The following is a 27,576-nucleotide window of genomic DNA, read 5'->3' on the forward strand; positions in this document are numbered from 1 at the left end:
AAGAGTAGAAGTTGCTTGCCCCTGGGGAGCAGAAAGATGGACGAATTAGAGGATGGGGGACAGGAGGCTGAAGTTTTCATGATAAGTCTGTGGAGCTACTTGATGCTTTAAACTGTATGCCTATATACAGATGAAAATTTAAGAAACATATGAGACAGGTGGACCATGCACTTCTCATATACTCTTTTGTGCCAGCTTGAATCCTCTTAGCTCTACCAGTCTACAAGAGTCTTGGCCAGTTGTTTTGTCCCGGCCAATTCTGATCAACTCTACATGGACACAACCTGATAGCCTTTCTGCCTCCTGCCCCCATGGGCTTCTCTATGGCTGCGGGTGCTTGAGATGCCATGGATTCACTCAATGCCCAGACAAGCGCAAGATAGTTCCAGAAGGTCAAGGAATCAGTTGTGCTTAACTTCAGGCAGTGGCCAGCTCAATAATGTACCTTCATATTGGTTCTCACTCCTTTCCTTCTTTGAGACTGAACAGCCTGAAACATTAGTGGCACTTCAGTTCAATTCAGTTCAATTGCTTAGTGGTGTACGATACTTTGCGTCCCCATGGACCACAGCACGCCAGTCTTCCTTGTTCACCACCAACTCCCGGAGCTTGCTCAAACTCATGTCCGTCGAGTCGGTTATGCCATCCAACCATCTCATCCTCTGTTGTCCCCTTCTCCTCCTGCCTTCAATCTTGCCCAGCATCAGGGTCTTTTCCAGTCAGTCAGTTCTTTGCATCGGGTGGCCAAAGTATTGGAGTTTTTCAGCTTCAGCATCAGTCCTTCCAATGAATATTCAGGACTAATTTCCTTTAGGATTAACTGGTTGGATCTCCTTGCAGTCCAAGGGACTCTCAAGAGTCTTCCCAAACACCACAGTTCAAAAGGATCAATTCTTTGGTGCTCAGCTTTCTTTATGATCCAACTCTCACATCCATACATGACCACTGGAAAAATCATAGCTTTGACTAGATGGACCTTTGTGGGCAAAGTAATGTCTCTGTTTTTAAATATGCTGTCTAGGTTGGTCATAGCTTTTCTTCCAAGGAACAAACATCTTTTAATTTCATGGCTGCAGTCAATATCTGCAGTGATTTTTGGAGCCCAAGGAAAGAAAATCTGACACTGTTTCCACTGTTTCCCCATCTATTTCCCATGAAGTGATGGGACCAGATGCCATGATCTTCGTTTTCTGAATGTTGAGTTTTAAGCCAGTTTTTTCACTCTCCTTTTTCACTTTCATCAAGAGGCACTTTAGTTCCTCTTTGCTTTCTGCCATAAGGGTGGTGTCATCTGCATATCTGAGGTTATTGATATTTCTCCCAGTAATCTTGATTCCAGCTTATGCTTCATCCAGCCCAGCATTTCACATGACGTACTCTGCATATAAGTTAAATAAGTGGCGTGACAATATACAGCTTTGACCTACTCTTTTCTCAATTTGGAACCAGTCCGTTGTTCCATGTCTGGTTCTAACTGTTTCTTCTTGACCTGCATACAGATTTCTCAGAAGGCAGGTAAGGTGGTCTGGTATTCCCATTTATTGAAGAGTTTTCCACAGTTTGTTGCGATCCACACAGTAAAAGGCTTTGGCGTAGTCAACAAAGCAGAAGTAGATGCTTTTCTGGAATTCTCTTGCTTTTTCTATGATCCAACTAGATTCAGTCCAATCTCAGACAAAATCCTAGCAGGTTTTCTGTAAAAATCAACAAGCTGATTCTGTAATTTACATGGAAAAACAAAGAAACCAAAATAACTGAAATGATTTTGAAAAAGAAGAACAAAGTTTCAGGATTCACACTACCTATTTGAAGACTTTCAATAAAGCTACAGTTATTATTGTGGAACTGGTCATGGGATAGATACACAGGTCAATGGAGCAAGGAATATAATCCAAAAATAGAATCACACAAGTTTGGCCAGTTTATTTTTTACAAATATGCAAAAGCAATTTAATTGAGAAAGGATAACAGGTTCTTGTGTTGTTGTTTTTTCCAACAAATAGAATAATTTGGATAGCTACATTGAAAAAGAGAGCTTCCCTCATAGCTCAGTTGCCTGCAGTGCAGGAGACCTGGGTTCTATCCCTGGGTCGGGAAGATCCCCTGGAGAAGGAAATGGCAACCCACTCCAGTATTCTTGCCTGGAGAATCCCATGGATAGAGGAGCCTGGCAGACTACAGTCCATGGGGTCTCAAGAGTCAGACATGACTTAGAGACTAAACCACCAACACACTGAAAAAAAAGACTGTCAATCTTTATGTCACATGTTATACAGAAATTAACTCAAAATTGATCATAGACTTAAATGATAAAAGTAAAATAATAAAACTTTTTGAAGAAAATACAGGGGAAAAATCTTTTTGGCTTGGAATAAGCAAAACATTCTTAGATATGGTGTAGAAAAGTGTGAAGTCAAGTGGACCTTAGGAAGCATTACTACGAACAAAGCTAGTGGAGGTGATGGAATTCCAGCTGAGCTATTTCAAATCCTAAAAGATGATGCTGTTAAAGTGCTGCACTCATTATGTCAGCAAATTTGGAAAATTCAGCAGTGGCCACCAGAATAAAAAAGTTGGTTTTCATTCCAATCACAAAGAAGGGCAATGCCAAATAATTGAGCTCACTTCACATGCTAGCAAGGTCAGGCTCAAAATCCTTCAAGCTAGGTTTCAGCAGTATGTGAACCAAGAACTTTCAGATGTACAAGCTGGGTTTAGAAAAGGCAGAGGAACCAGAGATCAAATTGCCAACATCTGTTGGATCATAGAGAAAGGAAGGGAATTCCAGAAAAACATCTACTTCTGCTTTATTGACTACACTAAAGCCTTTGACTATGTGGATCACAACAAACTATGGAAAATTCTTAAAGAGATGGGAATACCCGATCACCTTACCTGTCTCCTGAGAATCCTGTATGTGGGTCAAGAAGCAACAGTTAGAACTGGACATGGAACAACAGACTGGTTCAAAATTGGGAAAGGAGTATGACAAGGGTGTATATTGTCACCCTGCTTACTTAACTTCTATGCAGAGTACATCATGTGAAATGCCAGGTTAGATGAATCACAAGCTGGACTCAAGACTGCTGGGAAAAACATCAACCTCAGACACACAGATGATACCATTCTAACGGCAGAAAGTGAAAAGGAACTAAAAAGTCTGTTGAGGGTGAAAGAAGAGAGTGAAAAAGCTGGCTTGAAACTAAACATTGAACAAACTAAGATCATGACTGGAAAAGTGGAAGCAGTGACAGATTTTATTTTCTTGGGCTCCAAAATCACTGCGGAGAGTGACCACAGCCATGAAATTAAAAGATGCTTGCTCTTTGGAAGGAAAACTGTGACAAACCTAGATAGCATATTAAAAAGCAGAGACATTACTTTGCCAACAAAAGTCCATGTAGTCAAAGCTATGGTTTTTCCAGTAGTCATGTATGGGTGTGAAAGATGGACCATAAGAAGGCTGAGCATCAAAGAACTGATGCCCTTGAATTGTGGTGCTGGAGAGGACTCTTTGAAAGTTCCTTGGACTGCAGGTAGATCAAACCAGTTAGTCCTAAAGGAAATCAATCCTGAATATTCATTGAAAGAACTGATGCTGAAGCTGAAAGCTTCAACACTTTGGCCACTTGATGATTGGAAAAGACCCTGATACTGGAAAAGATTGAAGGCAAAAGGGGAAGGGGGCAGCAGAGGATGAGATGGTTAGATGGCATCACTGACTCAACGGATGGTTAGATGGCATCACTGACTCAATGGATGTGAATTTGAGCAAACTCTGGGAGATAGTGAGGGACAGGGAATCCTGGCGTGCTACCATCCATGGGGTTGCAAAGAGTCAGCCACGACTTAGCAACAGAACAACAACAAAGAAAAGAAAAAAAAGATAAATTATGTTATATCAAAAATGTTAAACTTTGCTTCTGTAAAAGACACTCTTGAAGACTTCCCTGGTGGTCTAGTGGTTCAGAATTCCCCTTGAAATCCAGGGGATGTGGATTTGATCCTTGGTCAGGGAGCTAAGATCACACACGTTGCTAAGCAACTAAGCCTGTGGGCCACAACTTCTGGGTCTATGCACCAAAATTAAAGAGTCCATGCTTCACAGTGAAGGATGATACACGACACAGCGGAGATCCCGCATGTTGCAGTTAAGAGCTGATGCAGCCAAACCAATTAAGCTTTTAAAAGACACTGTTAGGAGAAAAGATGAACTACAGGTTGAGAGAAAGCATTTGCAAATCACATATCCAGAGGAATGGATAAAGAAGACATAGTACATATATAATGGAATATTACTTGGCCATTAAAACGAATGAAATCCCGCCATTTGCAGCAACGTCAATGGACCTGGAGACTGTCATACTGAGTGAAGTGTCAGACAGAGAAAGAGAAACATTGTATGACATCCCTTAGATGCACATTCTAACGAGAAATTACTCAAATGATCTTATTTACAAAACAGAAACAGACCCACGGACTTAGACAATAAACTTATGGTTAGCAGGGGAGAAAGGATGCAGGGAAGGGACAGTTAGGGAATTTTGGATCAACATGTATACACTGCTGTATTCTAAATGGATAACAACCAATGACAGACTGTGTAGCACAGGGAACTCTGCTCAGTGATATATGTAACAGCGAAGAACCGACTCATAGGAAAAAACCCTGATGCTGGGGAAGGTTGAAGGCAGGAGGAGAAGGGGACAACAGAGGATGAGATGGTTGGATGGCATCAGCAACTCGATGGACATGAGTTTCAGCAGGCTGTGGGAGTTGGTGATGGGCAGGGAAGCCTGGCGTGCTGCAGTCCATGGGGTCACGAAGAGTCGGACATGACTGAACGACTAAACTGAACAGAGATACATGTATGTGTATGGCTGAGTCCCTTTGCTGTCCACCTGAAACTATCGCAACAATTAACTGGCTATACTCCGAGACAAAATGAAAAGTTTAGGGACTTCCCTGGTGATCCAGTGGTTAAGAATCCCCCTTGCAATGCAAGAAACCTAGGTTTGATCCCTTGTCGGGAACTAAGATCCCACATGTAACAGAGCAAGTAAGCCCACACCCCACAAGAGAAGCCCCTCAGCCACAACTAGAGAATCGGTGCACCACGACAAAAGATCCCGCCTGCTGCAGCTAAGGTCTGATGCAGCCAACTAAGAAGTTTAAAAAATTAAAAAAGAATAAAATAGAACAGACAAGAGTAAAGAACAAACAAAACAAAAAACCAAAATGAGATATGCTGGTAAGTATAAACTACACAGATTTCAAGGTTTAGCCAGAAAATATAAACTATTTTATTAATAATCTTACATTGATTATACTCTGACATACTCCTTTTGATATATTATGTTAGATAAAGCATATTATTAAAATTAATTTCACCTGTTTCTTTTTAATATGGCTACTAGAAAATTTTAAATAATAATGGGACTCATTATATTTCCATTGGACAGCAAAGCTTTGGACAGTGTTGGGAAAATATATACCTGGGTATCAATGTCAAAAGTTTAAGAGAAACCAGTTAAACAATAGAAATACATCTATAATTTCAAAACTATCAAAGAAAAAAGGATAAGAAAGAGAACTGTGAATTTAATAGATGCTGTGCGTTCTGCTTAGTTGCTCAGTCAAGTCTAACTCTTGCAACCCCGTGGACTGCAGCCTGTCGGGCTCTTCTGTCCATGGATGCTAACACATGAGAAATAATAAATTAAAGAGGTAGTGTGATGAGAACACAAAATAAAATGGTAGAAGTAAGCCTAAATATATCAACAGTTATTAGGAATGTAAGTTGATTTTGTTTATCTCCTTAAAGACAGAGAATGTCATATTGGATCAAAACAAAATACAATAGACTATTGGTTAGAAGGAACACTTTAAAGCAAAAGAAAAAGGAAAGACTGAAAATAAAATAATGGGAAAAGATATACCAGGCAAATATTAACCAAAAAAAGCTGACATAGAATATTAATATCAGGAAAAATACACCCAAGGCCAAGAAATACTAAAAAGAGATAAAGAGGGACATGAGAAGATGATTGAAGTCACAAATCACCAAAAAGACTGGCCAGTAATAAGCTTTTCATATGTAACTACTAACCTTGAAATAAGTAAAGCAAAAACTGAAAGAATTAGTTTGAATTGAGGAATCACAAAAGGAATGGCTTCATAGTTGTCATGAATATATGAACATTTATTTAAAAAGTTGTCCCTGTGTTGGGTCATAAATGAAAGCCTGAGCAAATTTTGAAATGGATGTAAAGCAGACCACATTCTCTACCCACAATGCAGCAAAACTGGAAGTCAACAAAAATGGCAAAGGCAGACTAACTACACCTGTAACTTTGAAAACTAAAAAGCACACTTGTTGTAGGAACATTTCTTTCCTAGTCCTTATATTTCCTTCTTTGTGGAGGGAGCTAAATTAGTGTAGCACTCCCAGTCTCTCTCTGCCCCATGGAGGAAGAGTAATTCAGCTGGTCAATGTGGGGAAAATAAAATTGGCTGACTTGCTTTACCAGTGCGTTCTCTTGGCAAAAGTCTGTTAGCCTTTGCCCTACTTCATTTCGTACTCCAAGGCCAAATTTGCCTGCTACTCCAGGTTTCTCTTGACTTCCTACTTTTGCATTCCAGTCCCCTATGATGAAAAGGACATCTTTTGGGGGTGTTAGTTCTAGAAGGTCTTGTAGGTCTTCATAGAACGGTTCAACTTCAGCTTCTTCAGCATTACTGATTGGGGCATAGGCTTGGATTACTGTGATAATGAATGGTTTCCCTTGGAAACGAACAGAGATCATTCTGTCATTTTTGAGATTGCATCCAGTACTGCATTTTGGACTCTTTTGTTGACCATGATGGTTACTCCATTTCTTCTGAGGGATTCCTGCCTGCAATAGTAGATAAAATGGTTATCTGAATTAGATTCACCCATTCCTGTCCATTTTAGTTCACTGATTCCTAGAATGTCGATATTCAACATCTCCTGTTTGACTACTTCTAAAACTCCAGTACTTTGGCCACCTCATGAGAAGAGTTGACTCATTGGAAAAAACTCTGATGCTGGGAGGGATCGGGGGCAGGAGGAGAAGGGGACGACAGAGGATGAGATGGCTGGATGGCATCACGGACTCGATGGACGTGAGTCTGAGTGAACTCTGGGAGATGGTGATGAACAGGGAGGCCTGGCGTGCTGCGATTCATGGGGTCACAAAGAGTCAGACACGACTGAGCGACTGAACTGAATTTACCTTGATTCATGGCCCTAACATTCCAGGTTCCTAAGCAATATTGTTCTTTATAGCATTGGACTTTACTTCCATCACCAGTCACAACTACAACTGGGAGTTGTTTTTGCTTTGGCTCCATCTCTTCCTTATTTCTGGAGTTATTTCTCCACTGATCTCCAGTAGCATATTGGGCACCTACCGACCTAGGGAGTTCATCTTTCAGTGTCCCATCTTTTTGCCTTTTCATACTGTTCATGGGGTTCTCAAGGCAAGAATACTGAAGTGGTTTGCCATTCCCTTCTCAAGTGGACCACATTTTGTCAGAACTCTCCACCACGACCCATCTGTCTTGGGTAGTCCTACATGGCATGGCTCACAGTTTCATTGAGTTAGACAAGGCTGTGGTCCACATGATCAGTTTGACTAGCTTTCTATAACTGTGATTTTCATTCTGTCTGCCCTCTGAGGGATAAGGATGAGAGGCTTATGGAAGCTTCCTGATGGGAGAGACTCACTGTGGGGGAGACTGGGTCTTGTTCTGATGGGTGGGGCCGTGCTCAGTAAATCTTTAATCCAGTTTTCTGTTGATGGTCAAGGCTATGTTCCCTCCCTGTTGTTTGACCTGAGGCCAAACTATGGTGGAACTGATGAAGATGACTGCGACCTCCTTCGAAAGGTCCCGTGCACACACTGCCACACTCAGTGCCCCTACCCCTGCAGCAGGCCACCGCCGACCCACGCCTCCCCCGGAGACTCCTGGACACTTCCGGGCAGGTCTGGGTCAGTCTCTTGTGGGGTCACGGCTCCTTTGTCCTGGGTCCTGGTGTGTACAAGGTTTTGTTTGTGCCCTCCAAGAGTCTGTTTCCCCAGTCCTATGTAAATTCTGTAATCAAATCTCACTGGCCTCCGAAGTCAAATTCTCTGGGAATTCTCAGTCCCTTTGCCAGATTCCCAGGCTGGAAAATCAGTTGAGCTATTTCAAATCTTAAAAGATGATGCTGTTAAGGTGCTGCACTCAATACGCCAACATATTTGGAAAATACTCAGCAGTGGCCACAGGACTGGAAAATGTCAGTTTTCACTCCAATCCCAAAGAAAGGCAATGCCAAAGAATGCTCAAATTACCACACAACTGCACTCATTTCACATGCTAGCAAAGTAATGCTCAAAATTCTCCAAGCCAGGTTTCAGTAGTACATTAACTGTGAACTTCCACATGTTCAAGCTGGATTTAGAAAAGGCAGAGGAACCAGAGATCAAATTGCAAACACCCCTTGGATCATAGAAAAAGCAAGAGAATTCCAGAAAAACACCTACTTCTGCTTTGCTGACTATGCCAAAGCCTTTGACTGTGTGGATCACAACAAACTGTGGAGAACTCTTCAAGAGGTGGGAATACCAGACCACCTTACCTGCCTCCTGAGAAATCTGTATGCAGCTCAAGAAGCAACAGTTAGAACTGGACATGGAACAACAGACTGGTTCCAAATAGGGAAACAAGTATGACAAGGCTGTATAATGTCACCCTGCTTATTTAACTTCTATGCAGAGTACATCATGCGAAATTCAGGGCTGGATGAAGCACAAGCTGGAATCAAGATTGCCAGGAGAAATACCAATGATCTCAGATACGCAGATGACACCACCCTTATGGCAGAAAGTGAAGAGGAACTAAAGAGCCTGTTGCTGAAAGTGAAAGAAGAGAGTGAAAAAGCTGGCTTAAAATTCAACGTTCAAAAAACTAAGATCATGGCATCTGGTCCCATCACTTCATGACAAATAGATGGGGAAACAGTGAAAACAGTGAGAGACTTTCTTTTCTGGGCTCCAAAATCGCTGCAGATATTGACTGCAGTCATGAAATCAAAAGGTGCTTGCTCCTTGGAAGAAAAGCTATGACCAACCTAGACAGTATATTTAAAAACAGAGACATTACTTTGCCCACAAAGGTCTGGTTAATCAAAGCTATGATTTTTCCAGTAGTCATGTATAGATATGAGAGTTGGACTAAAAAGAAAGCTGAACACTGAAGAATTTATGGTTTTGAGCTGTGGTGTTTGAGAAGACTCTTGAGAGTCCCTTGGACAGCAAGGAGATCAAACCAGTCAATCTTAAAAGAAATCAGTCCTGAATATTCATTGGAAGGACTGATGCCAAAGCTGAAATTCCAATACTTTGGCCACCTGAGGACAATAACTGACTGTTTGGAAAAGATCCTGATGCTGGGAGAGATTGAAGGCAGGAGGAGAAGGGGACGACAGAGGATGAGATGGTTGGATGGCATCACTGACTTGTTGGACTTGAGTTTGGGCAAATTCCAGGAGCTGGTGATGGACAGGGAAGCCTGGTGTGCTGCAGTCCATCAGGTCTCAGAGTCGGACACGACTGAGTGACTTAACTAGAACTAGACTAGAGGATGGTTAAAGTCACAAATCACCAAAAGGACTCGCCAGTAATAAGCTTTTTATATGTAACTACTAACCTTGAAATAAGTAAAGCAAAGACTGGAAGACTTAGTTTGATTTGAGGAATCACAAAAGGATTAGGTTTATAGTTGTCATGAATACATGAACATTTATTTCAAAAAACTGCCCTTGTGTTGGATCATAAATGAAAGCCTGAGCAAATTTTGAAGTGGAGGTAAAGCAGACCACAATGCAGGCACCCACCCTGCTACCCACAGTGCAGCAAAATTAGAAGTCAGCAACAAGAGCAAAGCAGACTAACTGTAGCTGTAACTTTGAAAACTAAACAACACACTTGGAGGAACATTTCTTTCCAATCCTTGTTTCCTTCTGGTGGAGGGTGCCAAATTAGTGTAGCACTCCCAGTCTCTGTCTGCCCCATGGAGGAAGAGTAACTCAGCTGGTCAATGTGGAGAAAATAAAATGGACTTTCTTGATTTACCAGCTTCCTTTCTCTTCTTGGGAGTGAGCTGCTTATAGGCAGTGTTCATTCTCTGTCCCCCACCCACCAACCACAGCATCACAGAGACTAAGGGTTTAGGGTGCCAAATCCCCATTTCCAATATTTGTTGTTGTCCAGTAACTAAGTCCTGTCCGACCGTTTGCAGCCCCATGGACTGCAGCACACCACGCTTCCCTGTCCTTCACTGTCTCCTGGAGTTTGCTCAGACTCGTCCATTGAGTTAGTGATGCTGTGTAACCATCTCATCCTCTGCCGCCCTCTTCTCCTTTTCTGCTGCAGCATCAGTCCTTCCAATGAACATTCAGGGTTCATTTCCTTTAGGACGGACTGGTTTGATCTACTTCCTGTCCAAGGGACTCTCAGGAGTCTTCTCCAGCACCACAGTTCGAAAGTGTCAATTCTTCGGTGCTCGGACTTCTTTATGGTCCAACTCTCACATCCATACATGACTACTGGAAAGATCACAGCTTTGACTACATGGACCTTTGTCAGCAAAGTAATGTCTCTGTTTTTAATATGGTGTTGAAGTTTGTCATAGCTTTCCTTCCAAAGAGCAAGCATCTTTTAATTTCATGGCTGCAGTCACCAGTATTAGGAAAGCCATCTGGCTGTCGCATCTACCGTCATCCTCATCTTCCAACCTTCTCTTAATCAGTTAAAAAACAAACACAAAACCTTCCCCTCACTTTTCACCTTGTCTCTGAGTTCAGAAACTAGGCATTTGAGAGAGGAAAGGGAAGTTGTTTACTGAGCACCCTCGCCCAAAGACATCAACAGAAATTGCAATGGGAAGTATGAAATATTTGGTACTGAGGATAAAGAAAAAAAATACAAAACAAGACTTGTAGAATGGAGCCACAATGACACTTGTAGAGAAATATATACTCTTAAGTGCATTTACTCTAAAACAAGAATGATTTAAACATAGAGTAAAGCTTTCAACTAAAGAAGCTTAAAAAAAAAACAACAGTTGAAGCAGTAAAGAGCACAGATGAAAGGGAAGCAATCACAAAAATGATCAACAAAGCTAAAAGTTGTTTCTTTGAAAAGGCAATCATACAAACATTGAGGAAAATTAATCGAGGGAAGAAGAAAAAAGGCACAAATATCTAATACTAAGAATGAAAGGAGGATGAAACTACATATACAGAAGATTTAAGAATCATATACTATGAGCAACTTTACGCCACTATGTATGAAAACATGAAATAGAGAATTTGTAGAAAAATAGAGATGATTAAAGTTTACTCAAGAAGATGGAAAAATAAATACATTAGTGACCATTAAAGGAAAAAGAAATTAGTATTTTAAAAACCACCCCTATAAATTGGGGGCTGCGATTGACATAGGAACTCTACTCAGTACTCTGAAATGGCCTATGTGGAAAAAGAATCTAAAAACGAGTGGATATATGTGTATGTATAACTGATTCGCGTTGCTGTACACCTGAAACTAAGAAAACATTTTAAATCAAGATTCATGGGATCGCAGAGTCGGACGCGGCTGAGCGACTGAACTGAAACTGAGCTGATACACCAATGAAAATATTTTACAAAGTCGCCCCTTTCCACCTCCCCAAGGAAACCACGTAGACAGTGGTGAGGAACGAGACAGGGCTATTCTTTAGAAGCAGAAAGAAGTGGGCAGGAACAGCTAGAGACCTGGACGAGCTCCCCGAGGTGTGCTCCATCCCTGCCCTTGTCCCTGTTTGGGTTCACACTTGAGCTCACAGGGCTTCCCAAGTGGCTCTAGCAGTAAAGAACCCACCTGCCAACACAGGAGATATAAGAGACAAGGGTTCCATCCCCCGGTGGGGAAGATCCCCTGGAGGAGGGCATGGCTACCCACTGCAATATTCTTGCCTGAAGAATCCCACAGACAGAGGAGCCTGGCAGGTTACAGTCCATGGGGTTGCAAAGAGTTAGACACGACTGGAGAGACTTAGCATGCATGCATGCATGCACTGAGTTCATAAGTTTCCCACTTTTCCTGAGCAAATTCAGCTGGATTTCTGTCATAAGTGAAGTCTCTTAGTCGTGTCCGACTCTTTGCGACCCCGTGGACTGTAACTTACCAGGCTACTCTGACCATGGGATTTTCCAGGCAAGAATGCTGGAGTGGGTTGTCTTTTCCTTCTCCAGGGGACCTTCCTGACCCAGGGATCGAACCTGGGTCTCCTGCATTGCCGGCAGACGCTTTACCATCTGAGCCACCAGGGAAGCCCTGTGTAGCCCAAATACAAGCAGAGATACCACATGCCCCATTCTATTTTGAGAAATAAAAGCTGCAAGAAGTACCATAGGAGTGGGGAGTTCCCTGGTGGACTAGTGGTTAGGATTTGGTGCTTTCACCGCTGTCGCCTGGGTTCAATGCCTGGTCAGGGAACTGAGATCCTGCAAGCCACATGGCATGGCCAAAAAGAGAAAGAAGTAATATAGGAGTGGCGTGATGTCTTACGCGGTCTTAGGACTCCCCGGAACGTATATGCTCTTCAAAATCCCACATTTGGGGCCTGACTCTCCTTCTCTGTTTTTCTTTTTAAAGAGCTTATTTATTTATTTGGTTTCGGCTGGGCCAGGCCTTCCTCTAGTTGCAGCTGCCGTGTTCGCACTTCTCGATTCGGTGGCTTCTCTCGGGGCGGAGCACAGGCTCGAGGCGCAGGGCCTTCAGTAGCTGTGGCCCATGGGCTTAGCTGCCCCGAGGCACGTGGAATCCTCCCAGACCAGGGGTGGAGCCCGGGTGCCCTGCTTTGGCAGGTGGAGTCTCAACCACTGTACCACCAGAGAAGCCCCCTCTCTCTTTCTCTGCCTTTCAAACAGCTCCATAGGGTCCCTCACTACGAGCTGGTCCTGTTCTTTCTTTTTTGTTGCCACACCATCCCAATCCTGAACTGAAGGTCAGACTGTGGTCCCAGCAGTTCCGTCCCTGGATGAACCCAATTTTCTAATGCCCTCCCGTCATGTAGTTTGAACATGATGACAGCAGGGGTTAAGTCACAATCAGGAAACCAGTAACCAGTTGAATGTATGCAATAAATATATTTTCAGTCTATAACTATGTAACTGGGGCTTAATGAATGAAGTGGAGAAGCTCTAAACTTCAGACTAATCCTTTATCACTGCTCCTGCCTATGGTTCTAAGATGTGCAGAGGATCTCAGGTCTCCATGCCAACCACCCAATCCCATTGCCCCCAACCCCCCACCATGTCCTGGGAAATGCTGACCAATGGCTCAGCCTCTGCCTGACCCACAGCTGGCCCTTGCTCAATATATGGTAGATCACCTTCCCCCCACCCCCATGCCAACACAGAGTTTAGCCCAGCAGTGCCTCCTCCAGGAGGAAATTTCCTCTATTAGAAGGCAGAAGGAAGTGGAGAAGCTCTAAACTTCAGACTTATCCTTTAGAGGATTACGGAACTCAGAGTTTGAAGGGACCTCAGGGATCCACTCACTTTTCAGATGAGAAGTGTAAAGGTCAAGACTTAAGACTGCAGGAGTGGTAACCAGGCCACTGCCGATCTGGATGAGGCTGGCAGGCATGGTCCATCTTAGTAAGTTCCCAGCATCCAAAGAAACCACAGGACAGAGAATGGACGAGATCTGAGGACCATTTGGAGTCCTTAGAATTGATGTCCCCAGCAGACCATGGTCCCAGCAGTTCCGTCCCTGGATGAACCCAATCTTCTAACCGCCCTCCCGTCATGTAGTTTGAACATGACGATAGCAGGGGTTAAGTCATAATCAGGAAACCAGTAACCAGTTGAATGTATGCAATAAATATATTTTCAGTCAATAACTATGTGATCGGGGCTTAATGAATGAAGTGGAGAAACCCTAAACGTCAGACTAATCCTTTAGGTTACTGAACTCGGAGTTTGAAGGGACCCACTCAGGGATCCACTCACTTCTCACATGAGAAGAATAAAGGTCAAGATGGGCCTGCCTGATAGCTTAGTTGATAAAGAATCCGCCTGCAATGCAGGAGACCCCAGTTCAATTCCTGGGTCTGGCAGATCTGCTGGAGACGGGATAGGCTACCCCTCCAGTATTCTTGGGATTCCCTTGTGGCTCAGCTGGTAAAGAATCCACCTGCAATGCGGGAGACCTGGGTTGAATCCCTGGGTTGGGAAGATGCCCTGGAGAAGGGAAAGGCTACCCACTCCAGTATTTTGGCCTGGAGAATTCCATGGACTACAGTCCATGGAGTGGCAAAGAGTCGGACATGGCTGAGCGACTTTCACTTAGTGAATGAATGTTCGCAGAGCATTCGGGATGCTCAGGTGACTGGTCCACTGAAAGAGACTAGTGTTTCTTCCCTATTAGTGCTGATATTTTAAGCCATTCATACTGATCAGTGTATAGTTCTTCAGTGTATTCTTTCTATCTCTTCTTTATTTCTTCTGCTTCTGTTAGGTCCTTGCTATGTCTGTCCTTTATTGAGCCCATCTTTACATGAAATGTTCCCTTGGTATCTCCAGTTTTCTTGAAGAGATGTTTAGTCTTTCCCATTCTATTGTTTTCCTCTATTTCTTTGCATTGTTCACTTAAGAAAGCTTTCTTATATCTCCTTGCTATTCTCTGAAACTCTGCATTCAGTTGGGTATATCTTTCCCTTTCTCCCTTACCTTCTGCTTCTCTTCTTTCCTCTGCTATTTGTAAGGCCTCCTCAGACAACCACAAATGCCTTCTTGCATTTCTTTTTCTTTGGGATGGTTTTGGTCACCGCCTCCTGTACGATGTTGTGAACCTCCGTCCATAGTTCTTCAGTGACTGACCCGTGTGATAGATCCCAGGAGGTTAAATTTGCTGGAAGCGTACATGAAAATTAGTGTGTGACCTTGTGTGACCCCCCCACCTCTCTGCACACCCCTCTTTCTTCCTCCCTTCTTCCAGAAACATCAAGGGGTCTGGGGGAACCGCTCTTGTGTGAATAAGGCTCTCATAGATGCCTCACATTTGCCTCTTAAACTGAGAAGGACCTAGGGATGGGAAAGCCATGAGGGCGGGCACGTTTCTCTCTTACTCGAGGCTGTACCCCACTCCCTGGCACAGGGCTGCCGGCATCAACTAGAAGCCTGATAAGTCTGGTCAAATGCGTGAGCGCAGAATGTTAGACTCGCTTCAACATCAGGGTCACAGCCGATTAGTCTCCCAGCTTCTTGGACTGGGAGACCTGGAGAGGGGAGCGGCACCCACACCGTTCAGGTGCAAAACTGAGACGCTGGGGCTCATCCTGTGAGGACCCAGAAGACTGTGACCTGGGCTGACTTAGGCTTCATTCTACCCTTCCCCCACCCTTCCACCCTCCTCCCCTCTTGCCTCTCCCCCACCTTAGGAAATTCCAGTTGGAAATTTTGGAATTTCCATGGGGTCTCAAAGAGTCGGACGCGACTGAGCGACTAAGCACAGCACAGCAAAGCAGTTCTCTGATGAGCCTCTGGGTGAAAACCTGGGTCCTTTTACATAATTTTAGCTCAGTTGGTAAAGAATCTGCCCACAGTGCAGGGCACCTGGGTTCGTTCCCTGGGTTGGGAAGATCCCCTGGAGAAGAAAATGCCAACCCACTCCAGTATCCTTGCCTGGAAAATCCCATAGACAGAGAAGTCTGGCGGGCTGCAGTCCGTGGGGTGGCAGAGTCGGACACAACTGAGCGACTGACACTCACATTTTATGGATTTGCTGTTCTCCCCAGTCACCCTCCATTTCCTCTCAAAAGTTCCATGGAACTCACATGTTGGGGGGGTCATCATTTCACTGGGGTGGGTATGCAGCCCATGATGACTGAGAAAGAGCTTCAGCAGGTGGCTGGGCCCCAGCCCTCTTTGGACCACGGTTCCCGTCACCATTTCTTCCCTGTGGATTGGAAGAATCCGAGATGCCTTCCGGTTCCGGTTCTGGTATGCTAGCAATCCTTTTCTTGCCTTTTCTTATGGGCCCCACTCCTTAGCAACAGGGTTTTGAGCAAGTCGCCAAAGCATCTGCTAGTTCATCTATAAAATGGGTACCTTACCAGAGGCAGCCTGTCAGCTAGAGTGGATTCTCACCCCTTGCTGGGGGCTCATTGGGTCCACCTGGGAGGTGGCCCCTGGCACTTAGTTAAGAGTTCAGACCTTGGTGTCTGCCAAGGCTGGCTTTGGGTTCCAGCCTCACCAAGGACTGACTGTATGACAACTTAAACTCTCTTACCCTCAGTTTCCTCATCTGTGAAAAAACAACCTTAACGGATCCTTACTTCCTGGCCCTGTTGGGACACCAGATCCACAAGCTCATAGCACATGCTAAGTGTCTAGTCAACGCTGTCACTCCGCTGGTGGCTGAGAGCTGCAGGGGTCAAGGCAACCACACTGGCCTGGAGCAAGTCACCAGCTCAGAGACAGAGCTAGGATTCCATTTATTGCAGACCAGTTCTTCTTTTTCTTTTTTTGGAATTTCTGACGCCAAACTACACTTTCGGATCATTCTTTCTTCTTTCCTTTTTATAAAGTGAAGTATAGTTAATCAAACCAATCAGTTCTAAAGGAAATCAACCCTGAATATTCATTAGAAGGACTTGCTGGAACAGAATCCAATATTTTGGCCACCTGATGCTAAGAGCTGAATCACTGGAAAAGACCCTGATGCTGGGAAAGACTGAAGACAAAAGAAGAAGGAGGCGGCAGAGAATGGTTAGACAGCATCACTGACTCAATGGACATGGATTTGAGCAAACGCTGGGACATTTAGGAGGACAGAGGGGCCTGGTGTGCTGCAGTGTCGCAAAAAGTAGGACGCAACTTAGTGACTGAACAACAACTAGCGGATCTACCATGTCGTGTTAGTTTCTGATTCAGTTTTATACATATACATAACTTCCCAGGTAGCACTAGTGTAAAGAACCCACCTGCCAAATCCAGGGTTTGATCCCTGGATCAGGAAGATCTCCTGGAGGGGGGCATAGCAACCCACTCCAGTATTCTTGCCTGGAGAATCCCATGGGCAGAAAAGCTTGGGGCAACAGTCCATAGGGTCGCAGAGTTGGACACCACTGAAGTGACTTAGCATGCATATATTTATTCTTTTTCATATTCTCTTCCATTATGGCTTGCTGCTGCTACTAAGTCGCTTCAGTTGTGTCCAACTCTGTGTGACCCCATAGATGGCAGCCCACCAGGCTCTCCCGTCCCTGGGATTCTCCAGGCAAGAACACTGGAGTGGGTTGCCATTTCCTTCTCCAATGCATGAAAGTGAAAAGTGAAAGTGAAGTCGCTCAGTCATGTCCAACTCTTAGCAACCCCATGGACTGCAGCCTACCAGGCTTCTCCATCCATGGGATTTTCCAGGCAAGAGTACTGGAGTGGGTTGCCATTGCCTTCTCAGATTATGGCTTATTAAAAGATATTGAATATGGTTCCCAGACCAATTCGTGAGGCCCTGGGGAGGGCCACCAAGGCAACAGCGAGCCCAGGATGTTCTTGACCCCGACCCTGTCCTTGCCCCACTTGCCCTTGGACCATTTTCTGAGAAGCCCAGGACCCCATGGGCCCCAAGCTTCTGTAAGGGTCTGATTGATTTCTGGAGGGGACCAGCCTGACAAGCCTCCGTCCCACCTGATCTGTCTTCCCTCCCTGGTCTGTGCTGCTGGGTTCACAGAGATCAGCCTCCCCGCCCTGGGAGGCAGCAGCAGATCCTGCCCACTGCTTTGCTGCTTCAGAGAAAACCCTGTTCCAGCTCGGTGGCAGGAGAGGCCCTCCAAGGTAACGGCTCCCCAAGCCAAGTGGCCCAGCTTCCCCAGATCCCCTGGTTAAAGAACTGCAGCCTTGACCTTGGCTGGTCCCTGTTGCGCATGTGCCTTGGAGAAGTCACGCTTTGAGCTGTAGATGTGTGTGCACCGTGACATACCAGCCAGCCCCACCCCACATCTCCCTGCCTTCTGAAGCCTTGCTTAGACTTCTGCAGTAGAGAATCTTGCCATGCACTTGAGTTATTATTGGTGGACTCCTCCAGAGCCCTAACAGTAATAAAATGTCCCACTGAGTGAGTGCCACTGTGAACGGGGCCAAGAGCTACTGGTGTCTCTCCTTCAATCCACCCAGGCAAGCCTGAGGAAGTGGCTCTTACTGCTATTCTACCCCCGTTTGACAGCTGGGCAGACAGGGGTTGTGAGAGTAGCTTGCCCAAGGACACATACAGCCAGGAAGTGGGAGAGCAGAATGTAAACCCTTATTCACTGGACTCCAGGTTTCGAAGTCCTTTCTGGGCAGCCTCCACCCTGCCTGCTGGGACCCAAGTTCCCTGAGGGCTGAGGCTGCTTCTGGTGCTGCCTCCAGGGTCCAGGGCAAGGCCCAGAAACTGGTTGACATCTAGTTGGCATCGAATTAATACAATGTCTACTGAAAGAACCAGTTCAATGAAAGAAAGACCATATCTCACCAGATAGATGAGTGTCTGGTCAGAAGCTCTTCAACCCCCAGAGTGGCAGGACCCCAGGTCCTGGGGAGTTTTGACATCACTCCCTAACCCCCATGCTGGATAGGACCCAAGGGTGTAAACTAGAAAGTAGAGGTGGTAATAGGGAGCCACAGATGGTGTGGGAGCAGGGTAGTGGCGAACGCAGTGCAGACCGACACTGCTTATCCTATGCAAGTGGGAACTAGAGGAAACGGCCCAATTCTCAGAGAACCAGGCAGACCCGGCGAGCCACGAGGGAAGGCAAGGACAGACTCTGAGTCGACCCGACTTCCCAAGTCACTGTGAACACGCTGGATCCATCCGGTCTGTCCTCTCCGCAGGGCCTGGCCCCAGTTATCCAATGGCCTTCTTAGGGAGAAGGGGACGGTCAGCGGGGAGGCCTGGAGATTAAGATTTGGGAAAGTGGGGTTCTTTCATCTGCCTTCTGAGGCTGTGATGGAGGCTGTGATGGAGGCTGTGAAGGCGAGTTGACGCCCCAGAGCGCAGGGGCTGGGCACGCGGAACATAGATGCTCGGGCTCGGCGCACCGGGTAGGTAGGGAGCACGCTCAGGCGCACAGGCTATGGGGTCTCCAGTTGGGATGCACAGGGCTGGGGTACAGGGAGCCGGGTGCACAGGCTGGGAAGCACTAGACTGGCGCGCTCGGGCTGGAGCTCAAGGGCCTGGGCACTCGCTGGGGCGCGGCACCCGCTGAGGCGCAGCACCTGGGGCGCACCAGGGAGCCGATCCCCGCGCCCTCGCGGCCGGGACGCCGGGCTGCTACAGGAGGTACCACTCGCGCCGCCGGTGTGTAACCTGATATTTTTCAGCACGGCCCCCCAGAGGAATTTTTCCATTACCCAGGCAGCGCCGCACGCCGCAGCCTTTCCTCTCGGCCCGCCCGGCTTGCCCGCCGCCCCCCGCCATACCCCGCCATCCCCCGCCCCGCGCAGCCCCTCCGGGCCGCGGAGCCGAGGCACTTTGTGCAAATGTAACCTTTCCGCAGGCCCCGCCTCCGCCAGGAAGCTGCGCGCCGGGTTGCCAGGAACGCGGCTCGGCGCGCTCGGAGCTGGAAGGCGGCCCGTTAATCAGCGGCGGCTGACAGAAAATCAGACAGCCCGGGCGGCCGGCCGGCCTCGGGCCTCTCCCTCCCGGCGCCTCCGCGCCTCGCTCGCTGCGCGCCGGCTCTTTGTTCCCCTGGCTTGCCCTGCTCTTCCCGGCGAAGGGCTGCGTCTCTCCATCACGCCCCCTTTCCCTCCCCGATGCTCCGTCCTCTCCTCCCTTGCTTCCCGCTCTCTCCCCATCCTGCCAGATTGCCTCGACCTCGCTTCCTTTCCTTCTCCTGGAGCGCAGCACGTCAAAGAAGAGGCGCTCACTCACCCCGTTCTTCGCCAGCCTCTTGGGGGGAGGTTGGGCTCCCCAGAGTGTGCCTCTTGGTAACATCCCCACCATCTCCCCCCCTCCCCCGCCCCGGGATCTCAGAGCTGGCCCCCGCCCCAGATAGAAAGATCTTAGGCAGAGCTTTATGAATGACCTTAGGGTGGAGGAATGCATGAAATCCTTGAAATGATATGTCCTACTCTGGGTGCTTGGCGAGGTGGCGGGTAGCGGGTGGGATGTCCCAAGGTTTCGTGGGTTTTTCAAAGTAGTCAGCGACTCAGAAAAGTTAGAAAACAGCCCTAGAGATGCTTCCCTTGCATCTTCATTATTCAGCACGTATTTATGGAGACCTGCTACAGGCCAGGTGCGCGCTAAGTCCTGCAGCTACAGCCGTGAACTCCAGAGGAGGACTCTCACATTAGATATACTACATGTAAATGTCATTACAGGTGCCCTGGAGCTACGCAGGCACTGGGGAGAGGCTGAGGGCAGTGACAGGTGAGCCCAGTCTGGGCTGGGGCAGGGGTGGTGTCTGAGGACTTCATAGTTCCCCTAGGTTCTACTCGGCCTGCACCCCAGCCTCCCCACTCGCAGAGCAGGGGCCAGGCCAAGGCAGCTCTTCCCCCCTCTGTTCCCACAGTCACCATAAAAAGTAGTCAAAGCATGCGGGGCGGGGGGAAGGGGGCTCAGGGCTGGGGTGAGGGACGGGGACCCTAGGACCCCCACCCTGTGCTCTCTTCAAGGCAGTAGAGCTGGCAGAGTGACTGACCCAAAGGCCACCGTGTTCTATGTGGACAGTCTCAAAATGTGAGTGTGGTTTTGTTTTCTTTTTAGTATTTATTTGGCTGCGCTAGATCTTTGTTGCTGCATGCAAACTCTTAGTTGCAGCATGGGGGTGGGCTCTAGTTCCCAGACCAGGGATCGAACCCAGGCATTGGGAACATGGAGTCTTAGCCACTGGACCACCAGGTAAGTCCTTGGGTTTGTTTAGTAGTAAGAGCACTTGCTAGCATCCATGGAGCGACTGCTCTGCAGCAGGATAATAAAGGCATGCCTGTCACAAGGTTGCAGTCCAGTGAGGTCAAGGGCATGGAGTGTTTAGCAGAAACACTGTACGCAGAATGGAGAAGAAAATGGCACCCCACTGCAGTATTCTTGCCTGGGAAATCCCGTGGACCGAGGAGCATGGCGGGCTGCAGTCCACGGGGTCGCAAGAGTCGGACATGACTTAGTGACTAAACCACCACCACCTGCACCCGGGAAGTGACCACTGTGATCCTAGCTGACGCCAGATTAAATGAAGGGTCAGTACTGAAGTAAGTGGTTTCTGGGACTTCCCTGGTGCCCCAAAGGCTAAGATTCTGTGCTCCCAAAGCAGGGGGCCCAGGTTCAATCCCTGGTCAGGGAACTAGATCCCACATGCTGCAACTAAAGATCCCACGAGCCGCAATTAAGATCTGGCTCAGCAAAATAAATAAATACTAAAAAGAAAAAAACCTGGTGAAAATTAGGATTTTTTGTTGCTGTGAACGCCAATGCTAAAGGGCCTGTGGTGAAGCTGCCCGATGCCCCGCCTCCTCACACACCTTCCCGAGCACCCAGCCTTTGTCTAACTGTCCACAAGCTGCCCCAGTGATGCTGTCTGCAGGTCTGCCCATAAGAGGTGGCAGGGAGATTTTGCTCACAGCACCCCTGGCCTCTTTTTTTATTTTTTATTTTTTATTTTTTTTTTTTTCTCTTTTTTTAAAAAAAAAAGAATTTATTTTTTACAATCCCCCTCCCACTCCTGTGCTCCTGGGCTGGATACAGGAGAGATGAAGGGCAAGGAATCCCTGAGGAGGATGGGGAACTAAATTCTGAGGCTGCAGAAAGAAGAATCACAGTTGGTGGTTAATTTCCAGTGTGCACTTGGAGCCAGGCAGACCTCAGGTCTGTGAATGACCTCCACCCTCCTGTCTATAAAATGAGGGCGATGAGAAGAGCACTTCCTTTGTAGCTGATCATGTTGGAAAGGCCTTAGCCAGTTCCTGGCCCCAGAGAAGGCTCTGCTCTTGTCGGCGAACCTTTTTTGATGGTGGTGTCTCTGCCCTGGGAGGTTGGGAAGACAGGATGGAGAGGGCACCATGTGAGCTGAGCACTGCAGGACAAAGGACTGGAGGGCTTAAAGGAAGGGAATGACGTCAGGAGCTTGGGATGAGGACGTGCACACTACTGTATAGAAGATAACCCATGAAACCGACGGTATCGCACAGGGAGCTCTACCCGATACTGTGTGATAACCTATATGCGAAAAGCAAATATAGGGGACTTCCCTGGTGGTACAGTGGTTAAGAATAATTAATTAATTAAATTTTAAAAAAAGAATGCCTGTATAACTGCACCACTTGCTATACATCTGAAACTAACACAATCTGTAAATCAACTCTACTCCAATAAAATGAAAATACTTTAAATCAACAAAAAAAGAGGGACTTCGCTGCTGGTCCCGTGGTTAAGAATCCATCTGTCAGTGCAGGGGACGTGGGTTCGACCCCTGATCTGGGAAGACCTCCACATGCTGAGGAGCAACTAAGCCCGTGAGCCACAATGACTGAGTCCACGCTTTAGAGCCTGTGCTTTGCAACGAGGAGCCACGTGTGCCCCAGCGGAAGAGGAGCCCCGTCTTGCCGCAATTAGAGAGCCTGCCTAGCGACGAAGACCCAGCACACCCCAAAATAAATAAACAATACCATTTTTTTAAAAAGAAGAAGAAAGGGATTCGCCGAAGAGAAGCCCCCAGGGACTAGCAGACAGGCAAGGGGGAGCTGAGGAGCGGGGAGAGGGGTAGGACTGGATCTGAGCAGTCTCAGGACACACTGGGCAAGCCCCCTGGACAACTGGCTGTCTCTTCCACACGCTGCTTCAGTGAGGATGCTTCTGGCTGCAGGTAACAGGCATCCTGACTCAGGCGGCATAAGCAATAAGCTGGTTTGCTAAGTCGCTTCAGTCGTGTCCGACTCTGTGACACCTGGACAAAACATGCCTCCCAGCATGGGGCCAGCTCCCAGGTCAGGGCTGTCCCTTCTTCACCCAGAGCTGAATCCTCAGGGAACAGTGGAGGCCACCTGGTTTCTTCCTGGAGTTCAGCAGGAGGGAAAGAGGGCCTCCCACAGCCAGAGGAGAGTGAAAACGCTGGCTTAAAACTCAACGTTCAAAAACCAAAAATCGTGGGATTCAGTCCCATTACTTCATGGCAAATAGATGGGGAAAAAAATGGAAACAGTGACAGACCTTATTTCCTGGGCTCCAAAATCACTGTGGATGGTGACTGCAGCCATGAAATTAAAAGACGGTTGCTCCTTGGAAGGAAAGCTATGACAAACCTAGACAGCATATTAAAAAGCAGAGACATCACTTTGCTGACAAAGGTTCGTCTAGTCAAAGCTATGGTTTTTCCAGTAGTCATATATAGATGTGAGAGTTGGACCATAAAGAAGGCTGACACTGAAGAACTGACGCTTTTGAACTGTGGTGCTGGAGAAGGCTGCTGAGACTCCCTTGGAAACAAGGAGATCAAACCAGTCAATCCTAAAGGAAATCAGTCCTGAATATTCTTTGGAAGGACTGATGTTGAAGCTGAAGCTCCAATACTTTGGCCACCTGATGCGAAGAGCTGACTCATTGGAAAAGACCCTGATGCTTGGAAAGACTGAGGGCAGGAAAAGGGGGCGACAGAGGATGAGATGGTTGGATGGCATCACCGACTCAATGGACATGAATTTGAACAAACTCCAGGAGACAGTGAAGGACAGGAAAGCCTGGGGTCTGCATGCTGCAGCTCATGGGGTCACAAAGAGTCAGACACGACTGAGCGACTGAACACCACCACAGCCTAGGTCTCCAGGAGATGGCCTGGAGCTGGGGTAATCCCAAACCAGTGCTGCAACACACTGGGGCGGGTTGGAGGCACCACACACATCAAGAAGAAGGGTCTTTTGTTTTACAAAGACCATTAACCTTAGGGTCAAGGGCTGGGAGCCTGATCTCTACCCCTTCCCAGGCTCACACCATGATGGGCTGGGTCCACCTCACCTCAATGTCCACAATGTCCAGCACAGGGCCTGGCATGGAGTAAGTGCTCCATGAGGACTTGTTAAATGAATGCTGAATGGTGCCCTATTTCTGTAAGTTCAGAGAATCAGGAGAGAGCAGCCATCAGTTAAATAAACAAGCCTTCAGACCAGGATTTCTCAGGACAGTGTCTGGAATCACTAGGAGGATGAGTGACAGGCTGAATAACTCCTAAAGACACCAGGTCATAGTCCCTGAAACCTGTGAATGCTTCCCGATAAAGCAAAGAGGGTGCTGCAGGTGTGATTAAATGAAGGATCCTGAGATGGGGGAAGTTATCCTGGATCGTCTGGACAGGCCCTAAATGGAATCACAATTGTCCTTATAAGAGGAAGACACAGGAGATTTGATGGGAGGAAAGGTGATCTGAAGACAGAAACAGAGACTGGAGTGCTAGAGTGATGGGGCCACAAGCCAAGGAATGCCAGCAGCCTCCGGAAGCTGGAAGAGACAAGGAACAGATTCTCCCCTGGGGCCTCCAGAAGGAACTAGCCCTGCTGAACTTGTCTGAGCCCAGTAGGACTCAGTTTGGACTTTGGCCTCCAGAACCACAAGAGGATAAATTTCTGTGGTATTAATATTAAGCCACCCAGTCTGAGGTCAGGTATTACTGCAGCCCTAGGAAACAAAGATGGGATGGCTATTAAAATGCAGATTGTTGTTGTTTAGTCACTAAGTTGTACTGGACTCTTTGCAACCCCCATGGACTGTTGCCTGCCAGGCTCCTCTGTCCATGGGATTCTCCAGGCAAAGAATACTGGAATGGGTTGCCATTTCCTTCTCCAGGGGTCTCAAGCTAGGGATCGAACCCAAGTCTCCTCCACTGGCAGGTGGATTCTTTACCACTGAGCCACGAGGGAAACCCTACAATCCATGTTAAATTCAGTTCAGTTCAGTTGCTCAGTCGTGTCTGACTCTTTGTGACCCCATGTACTGCAGCATGCCAGGCTTCCCTGTCCATCACCAACTCCCAGAGCTTGCTCAAACTCATGTCCATCGAGTTGGTGATGCCATCCAACCATCTCATCCTCTGTTGCCCCCTTCTCCTCCTGCCTTCAATCTTTCCCAGCATCGGGGTCTTTTCAAATGAGTCAGTTCTTCACATCAGGTGGCCAAAGTATTGGAGCTTCAGCTTCAGAATCCAGTGAATATTCAGGACTGATTTCCTTTAGGATGGACTGGTTGGCTCTCCTTGCAGTCCAAGGGACTCTCAAGCGTCTTCTCCAACACCACAGTTTAAAAGTTCAGTTCTCCGGCACTCAGGTTTTATGATCCCACTCTCAAATCTCTACATGACTACTGGAAAAACCACAGCTTTGACTATACAGAACTTTGTCAGTAAAGTAATGTCTCTGCTTTTCAATATACATCTAGGTTTGTCATAGCTTTTCTTCCAAGGAGCAAGGAGAATGGAAATCACAATTACAGAAAACTAACCAAACTGATCACTTGGACCACAGCCTTGTCTAACTCAATGAAACTGTGAGCCATGCCGTGTAGGGTTACCCAAGACGGACAGGTCATGGTGGAGAGTTCTGACAAAACGTGGTCCACTGGAGAAGGGAATGGCAAACACTTCAGTATTCTTGCCTTGAGAACCCCCAGGAACAGTAGGAAAAGGCAAAAAGATAGGACACTGAAAGATGAACTCCCCAGGTCAGTAGGTGCCCAATATCCTACTGGAGAAGAGTGACGAAATCACTCCAGAAAGAATGAAGAGACAGAGCCAAAGCAAAAGCAATGCAGGCCTGTGGATGTGACTGGTGACGGAAATAAAGTCTGAGGCTGTAAAGAACAATATTGCTTAGGAACCTGGAATGTTAGGACCATGAATCAAGGCAAATTGGAAGTGGTCAAACAGGAGATGGCAAGGGTGAACATCGACATTTTAGGAATCAGTGAACTAAAATGGACAGGAGTGGGCGAATTTAATTCAGATCGACCATTATATCTACTACTGTGGGCAAGAATCCTTAGAAGAAATGGAGTAGCCCTCGCAGTCAACAAAAGAGTCCGAAATGCAGTACTTGGGTGCAATCTCAAAAACAACAGAATGATTTCTGTTTGTTTCCGAGACAAACCATTCATTATCACAGTAATCCAAGTCTATGCCCCAACCAGTAATGCTGAAGTTGAACCGTTCTGTGAAGACCTACAAGACCTTCTAGAACTAACACCCAAAATCCACATTCAGTTCAGTTCAGTTCAGCCGCTCAGTCGTGTCCGACTCTTTGTCACCCCATGAATCGCAGCACGCCAGGCCTCCCTGTCCATCACCATCTCCCAGAGTTCACTCAAACTCACATCCATCAAGTCGGTAATGCCATCCAGCCATCTCATCCTCTGTCGTCCCCTTTTCCTCCTGCCCCCAATCCCTCCCAGCATCAGAGTCTTTTCCAATGAGTCAACTCTTCACATGAGATGGCCAAAGTACTGGAGTTTCAGCTTTAGCATCATTCCTTCCAAAGAAATCCCAGGGCTGATCTCCTTCAGAAATCCATATTACTGGGTTCCAAAGTGCTAGGCCAGAGACTCTGCATTTTAAGCAAGTTTTTCCTCCTCCTCCCCTGTCCTGCACATTGAAGCATGAGAAAGAAGCTGTGCCTCGGAACAGAAGGTGACTGGGACTTGATTCACACAGAACACGGCTCATGGCAGCCTCTTTGGGACCCAGAGGACCCAGTCCTGTGAAACTTACCAGCTCTCCCAGGATCCCTGCCCCAAGGCCACAGATATGCTAGTCCTGACTTGGGCCTGCCTGGGCCCCCTCTTTTCCTCTCATTTATTGTTCCCCTCATCTACCAGTCTTCAGCATCCCTCATCACAGATCATAGCACCAGATTGCAGTTCCCCTGCTAAGGGCTGCAAGAGCCCCACAACCAAGGCATATCGGTCCTATCCTAACCATCAGGGTCCCCAAATTATTCCTGGAACAGAGGGCCCAGCAAACACATGACTGTGTCCTTGATGTCACTGACCCTTCTGTACCCCCGAGATCTTCTGGTAGTTAGTGAGACAGAAGCTGGGCAAGAGCTGGGAGGCTGGTCCCCTGGTCCCAGCCCCTCCTGTAGAAGCAGGCCAGACCTCCAGATGCTACACAGGGATGAAGGCAGAGCTCCTCCATCCCCCTACTCCCACCCCACAGGACCCTGTGGGGCCTGCCAGAGGTAAATAGAGGAGGAGTCTGAGGAGGAAGAACCCATGGCAGCCTGGCTCTTCAGGGCTGGAAGGGAGGGGAGTGGAGGGGACCCAGCACTGCCTTTCCTTTGGGACACTGCTTCTCATCTGTGCCCACCTCTAAGCAGCTGGGGGACTGGCCGTGAGCCCATCCCCTTCCATCCCAAGTTCTCCATCCTTCAGCCAACAGGGCTCAACACCAGGGTCCCACAGAGTTCAGAAGCAGGATTCCTGCATTCTGTCAGAAGGCACGACGGCCAAAGTATTTTGTTTCGGTTTTTTGGCTGTGCCACGCAGCATGTAAGTTCCCCGACCAGGG

Source organism: Oryx dammah, unplaced genomic scaffold (genome assembly GCF_014754425.2).
Source record: "Oryx dammah isolate SB20612 unplaced genomic scaffold, SCBI_Odam_1.1 HiC_scaffold_25, whole genome shotgun sequence".
NCBI classification, from domain to species: domain Eukaryota; kingdom Metazoa; phylum Chordata; class Mammalia; order Artiodactyla; family Bovidae; genus Oryx; species Oryx dammah.